Source organism: Zea mays, chromosome 1, assembly GCF_902167145.1.
Source record: "Zea mays cultivar B73 chromosome 1, Zm-B73-REFERENCE-NAM-5.0, whole genome shotgun sequence".
NCBI classification, from domain to species: Eukaryota; Viridiplantae; Streptophyta; class Magnoliopsida; order Poales; family Poaceae; genus Zea; species Zea mays.
This window is the reverse complement of record NC_050096.1, coordinates 244,158,734-244,165,294: the sequence shown is the minus strand read 5'-3', so window position 1 is coordinate 244,165,294 and position 6,561 is coordinate 244,158,734. Positions and strand designations below refer to the sequence as shown.

The window sequence follows — 6,561 nt, the reverse complement described above, 5'->3', positions numbered from 1 at the left end:
CGTTGCCTAAAACCTACAATCTAGAACATTTAGAACCTCGAAGAGCAACCTAAGATTGTGATGAAGAGAAGGAAGCCTCAACTGTCAGGATGAGTTGGAAGAAGCGTGAGCTAGGAGTCCTTCACCGCCCGGCCATGGTTGCCGAGGCCGACGGCCCCCTCCACCATCGATATGATCTTTGGCACCGAAATCCCGCCTGAGGGGATGCTTTATAAATTTGTCTCGCACTCTAGTTGTTTAGTTTTTTGTTGTGTAATGGTTTTTTAATTAATCTAATTAATATTTAAACACCCGACGCGACACAAATTTTAGTCAGCAGAACCCAACAACTCAGTAAATCCACTTTCCAAGCGCTGACAGCAACGAACGAGATATCCATGCTTGAACTCACGGCACCACAGGAATCTGAAACACTTATACCGGAGTAGTACACACAATACTCCATCCATAGGCTGACTCCACTGATTTCAGGCCGTGCAAAGCTCGCGCGAGAAACCGACGCGGCCATTGGCGACGTCGAACAGCACACGGTGGTTCTGTTGCTGCATGCTGGCCATCACGTTGAGCACAGCGTCGACGCTGTCCGATGGTCCCGCAGCCATGGCCAGGCACGCGATGCCGTCCAAGGAGCTTCGGATGACCACGTTCTCCTCCGGCAGCGTCACCGACACCCGCCCATCGAACAAGAAGGTGACAGTCGGAACAGAGATGGTCACGTTGTAGCACGTGTCAAAGCCACCGAGGGGGCCTGCCACCGGCGCTCGCACCCTGCTCCGGAACACGTCACACACGGCGGCGTACACGGGCGCGGACAGCCGCGTGAACATCGTTCCGGCGTCGACGATGGTGCCATGGCCGCTGGCCGGGTCGAACGCGAGGGCCGACGCCGGTACCGCCACGGGCCTGCCGCCGACGCGGATCCCGACCATGTTGACGTAGTAGAGGGAAGGGCGGTGCGGGTTGGACAGCAGCGGCGTCGTCTTGATCCTCTTCGGCTGGCCGGCGGGGCCGAGCCGGAGCGTGCCGGAGAAGTTGGAGGACTTGTAGCTCGGCAGGCAGTAGGAGAAGACGGAGCCATACACGTTCTTATTCTGCGACGGGAACGAGAGCGGCCCGCGGTTGAATCCCACGAGCCCCTGCGACGGTACGGAGCCGCCCGTGACGACGCAGAGGCACCCGAATGTGTAGGCCGCGATGGCGTCCACATCGTCGTGGAGGGCCAGCGCGTCCTGCCCGAGCAGGGCCTAGAACGTGGACGCCACGTACGACAGGTTGAACGCGCACGACGAGCCCGGGCCCCCTGGGAACGACGGGGCGGGAGCTTGCGAGCACTGCGGCACCCCGCAGCGCACGGGGCGGTACGTGGACGACCGCGTCGGGTCGAACGACGACGCCCGGGCGCAGCCCGCGCAGGCGGCGCACGGCACCCACGCGGCATCGTTGCTGGGGTTGATGGCCACGAGGAGCGCCTGCGCCAGCGTGCCGAGGCGCGCGCGGGCCACGTAGCTGGGGATTCTGAGGAGCTACCGGCCCGGAGCGATCGGCACGAAGGACCGGAGCGAGAGCGAGGCGAGGCAATCGGACGGTTGAGACAGAGGCGGGGTTGATCCGGCAATTGGACGGTCGAGATGGAGGGGGCATGGTTGTGCCTAGTCTACACTATTGCCTTAAGGATTAGTAGAGATAGAGATGTGTATATCACAAATACAAAGACTAAGAAGTGAACTTCTTTGTACGTCAAAAGCTCCATGTTAAGGTTAGCATGATCTGAACAAAAGAAACGATGCTTAATATATATATATATATATATATAGATTAGGGAAAATATATCGAGACGTATCCAGTAAAATCTCGCAGATACAATCTCAGAGGGTGATCAGGGTAATATAGGTCCATATTTGAAATACTTACATTAGGATGGAAGTAAGCATAAATCATTCCAATAATCCATATGTATCGATTGAGGCCAGATCGGAAATGCCACTCATGTAGCAGGGGTAAGTGTGCCTTGGATGGTGATGGATCTTTATAGCCTGAATAGAAAATAATTAAGGTTGGTCCTAAACTCCTGAGCATGACTGGTAGGGAGAATGTCATACAAAACTACATCAATAACTTACCTAGCAGAAACGTAAAGGGGGCCCACAATAATTCAAATACCCCAGGGATTTCCCATATCAAAATTACAGACAAGAAGTAGCAAGCAATCTTAATAGCCATGATTGATGGTACCACATTGCATTTGTTAAACAGACCAAGTGATCCATATACCATAAGAGTAAATAGTGTGTGCATTGGGCATATATAATAGAGCATGAGATCATTGTCAAGGACAATGCAACAGAATGCCACAAAGAAATTTAACCTCCACATCATCTACATGGAAAGTATAGTTATTGGTCTAGTGCTTAAAAGGCGGTAACAAGAAATACAGGAGACTAAACTCATTAGGACATAGCACAAAATAAGACTGATGAGGTAGCATAGGCACCTGAGCAAATCTTGCAATACTAAAATCTTTCTTGATATAGTAATAGGAGAAATTCCCAAATCTAGTCATCCAGACATAGCAAGCAATGAACACACGGATTGCATTGTATATCTCAGAAGCAGCAAAATAATGGTACACTCTTGCAAATTGGCCTCCAGGTAAGATATCAGCTTCAGAAGACGCCTTCCAAAAGGGGTCATTCTCTCCAAGTGTTCCTGATCCTGATCATCAGAACTTCTGAAAGTATCATGATCACTGTTGTATTCAGCCAATAGTGCATCAAGTGTCTCACTGTAAACAACCAGCAACCTCAAATAGTTACATAGCGTGTCATTGGGTGGATTTCTCCAGCTGTCATCGCCCTCCTTGAGGTCTCTTGCTGTAACATCTTCCCAAAGTCAAATAGGTTACCCTACATGGCATCCCCAAGCCTATCAAGAATGGCTTGCACGTCACTGATCATGCCATCCCTAGAACATCCTATGCACAAGTCCTTCATTTCAGGGATCACCTCTGCAAGTGCCTCATACATGTCAAGGATCCAAGGGACCTTCTCTAGCGAGCGGGGGCACACCGCCACAGCACCCCCAAAGCTAAGAATCTGCATAATGCATCCTTTGGTGGACTCAAGGAAGCACACATACATAAGTTCATCAGACGCATCGAGCACCTGGTCACAGAGAAGACGCTCACCAGCCAGCAGCATGCGCACGACCGTCTTGACCCTCGTGCACCCACTTCTTCATCTTGTCATTGAGCAGCTTCCACTCGATGTGTTGCACATCGTCGATGCTGAGGCGCTCGACGCCAAGCACGGAGAGGTACTCGTCGAGCAGGTCGCAGCGGATCCCGCGTGCGCCATCCGGTGGGCGATGGCGCGCAGGTCTTCGACGGCCTCGGGGCGCATGGGATCGAACACCTGGTCCTCAAAGGGATTAGATCCGAGGGAGGCGCCGCGCGCGATCTTCGGGCCGGCGGGGGTGGCGTCGAGGCTATGCAGTGTGGCGGCGTCGAAGTCGGGGCAGGTGTCGAGGTCGTCCATGGACTCGAGCGAGAGGCGGCGGAGCGAGAAGAAGAGGACCGTGAGGTCGATGGGGACGGCGTGGCAGACCATGAGGTGACGCAGCTCCTCCTCGAGGCGCACCATGGCGAGCTGGACGGCGACGCCGGCCCACGCGCCGCCGGGGCCACCGCGCACGAGGTTTTCAATGGCGACATCCAAAGCGGCGAGCTACTGCGCGATGTCATCCTCGGGAGCTAAATTCTAGGAACTGCAAGCAGCTATAACACGAAAGCTGCACGCTCTCCAACAAATCATCCAGCCCCGCTCCGCACCAGAGATACCTGTTGATGAGCACAAGCATGGCTGCCTCATGGATGGAGCCCCTCCTCTTGTGCCTGCACTCGGCGAGTCGCTGGTGCGGGGTCGGACAGCGACGGGCGGGGTGGCCGGCCGCGGCCTGCTTTTGCCCGGTCGCTGATCAAACGGTGGCTCTCCTCTCCTGCTGTCGGCCGAGGATTCCTTCTTTCGGCTCTCAGCTAGCAGCTGGCTCGCACTCCTCGACAGACATAGAGAAGATGCTAAGCCACACTCCCGCGAAGAACAGAGATGGTGGCTGGGCGCTGTTGTTTTTTCCCAACGGAGGGCATGGCCGCACGAGATGGAGGCGGACGCGGGGGCCGCTGCACGCAATGGCGGCGGGGGTTGGGGCGGGACGTGGTGGCTGCTGCGTGCATGACCGGGTGCCCTAGCGGCGGGTGCGGCTGCGGGAGCGAGAGCGAGAAGACACAATCGGACGGTTTCGGATGGAGGCGGGGTTGGAAATCGGACGGTTGAGATGGGGGCGGGGGCATGGTTGTGCTAGTCTACACTATTGCCTTAAGGATTAGTAGAGATTTAAAGTACATAATGGACTCATCTTATTAGTGGTCATGAAAGTTATGCATTTTCATGCTTTATATATTGACATTTTTGTACACGTAGATAGGGAATGATAAGAGAACTTTAGCCTGTATTTTGTGTCTTAGTTTGATAAGAAGGGACGCACTCCATATAACTTCTTTCACGCCTTGCTTTTTTGGGAGGGTTTTACGAGACGGATAAGAATCCAGACGAACACTGATGGCCTTACGTTACTACAGTTTCTATAAATTATATGAGTACATTTTATGTAAGCATACAAGCGAGTTTTCTGATATGTCATATTAATCACTTACACCTTTACACCATCAGCTCGCGTAGCTTTATAAAAAGACCCTAACAAACTTTGATTGTATGTATGATTAGATCATGATCTAACAGATCAGAAGCCTTGTTTGCACGCTTACATCTAAGATCTGCTTGCACATCACTCGTTGCCTCTTAAATCATAGTTTAAAATCATAGTTTTTAGATATGAGTATCTATTTTCTTATATCAAATTTTTACCTTACATACCTAGTTTTTACATGTGGTATTTACTTTTGATTATAATTGCATGCTAACCATGTCAATCATATGGTAGGAATGCTCGTTTTCTAATTCATATTCTTGAGCAAACCTACATGGTTTAAAATGTTAAGCATGGCAAATAGCTTATTTAACATTCCTAAGTAAATGACACTAATGCTTCAAAGTTTATATCCTATTAGTAGTATTCTACAAGTGGTGTCATTTTGACTTATATGTGCCAAAGTTCGGATTATAGATAATTTCCCCTCTTGATATCAAAATCAAAGTGCAAGTCTCCTACGAGTATTCAAAACTTATATGCACACTTTTAGGGGGAGGTTACTCTATAATCTAAGTCTTTGAGACTAATACTTGTTTTCAAGTCTATTATATGTAGTAAGTCTCATTGAAGGAAAATGGAGTCCCCCGAGAAAGACAATAAGCTTTCACTGCAAATCTACAAGAATTTTCAGTTGATCCCATAAGTGGTTTCATTCCACAATTGGTATCATTTACATGTCTTCTCCAGAATTTGTTTATACTATATTAAAATCTTATGCTTTCCGTGTTGCTATAAATGTATATGTTGTCAAAATATATCTTTTACCTATGCATAGGGGGAGTTAGTCTAATCAATCTTGTCTTCTCTTTTTCATGTGCTTTTCCTAAGTAGAGGATCTCCAACAGGAGGAGTATATCTTCGTCTATGACAAAGGGAAAGAATATTCCTTCAAAGGAAGAAAAGACTCGTTTAGGGGGAGTAAGTTTTTAGAGCTACAAGTAGTAAATCCTTTAAATGGAAAGTCTTTTTGCTTCCTATATGCTTTTAATGTCTTCCTTTTTGGTGTTTGAATCCAAAGAGGGAGAAGTTTTAGGGACCAAAGCAACTTAAAATATATCAAACACTAAACACCACCCAATTTGAAAATTTAAAATCTTGATCTTTCAAGTGGTTTTGGTCCTACAAGTATCTTTGGTCTAAAATAGAAAGTAGGTGGATTATGGAGTTAGGGGGAGGCTTAAGTCCATAATCTCATCTTGTGGGGACATTCTAGCAAGTAGATTGCATATTTTCATCAAAATATTTGTTATATTTGCTTGCTTTGGTTGTGTTGTCATCAATCACCAAAAAGGGGGAGATTGTAAGGAAAATGGACCCTGGGCCATTTGGCTAAGTGATTTTGGTGTTTGATGATCAACATAACCTTGTGGACTAATGTGTTTTCTAGTGTTTGTGTTTGTAGTTCACATGATGTGAAGAGGATTTGACTGAGACTCTGAGGAGGCAACACCTCAAAAGAAGACCTAAAAGATCCGTAAAAATCCAAGACTCAAGATTGAAAGAAGCCCAAGGAAACAACAAAGAAATCTAAGAAGTGGGCAGTCAGCCAGCGCTCTGGTGGCGCACCGGACAGTAAACAGTACCTGTCCGGTGTGTGACCGGACAGTCTGTGCAGAGAGGCCGCAAACAGGGGCTCTCAGGTTGTAGCACCGGACTGTCCGGTGTGCACCAGACAGTCTAGGTAATGGTCGGATCCAACGGTTGACTGCTACAGACCTCAACGGTCGGCTGACGTTGTCAGGGCACTAGACATGTCCGGTGTGCACCAGACTGTCTGGTGCGCGTGACGACATAACA

The 6,561-nt window shown here is 49.1% G+C and overlaps 2 pseudogenes; both read right to left on the bottom strand.

The window, feature by feature from the left end:
- Nucleotides 1–467: 467 nt before the first annotated feature.
- On the bottom strand, nucleotides 468–2,220 carry LOC103645397 (aspartyl protease 25-like; annotated as a pseudogene).
- LOC103643537 (exocyst complex component EXO70E2-like) lies at nucleotides 1,916–4,345 on the bottom strand (annotated as a pseudogene).
- Nucleotides 4,346–6,561: the final 2,216 nt, after the last annotated feature.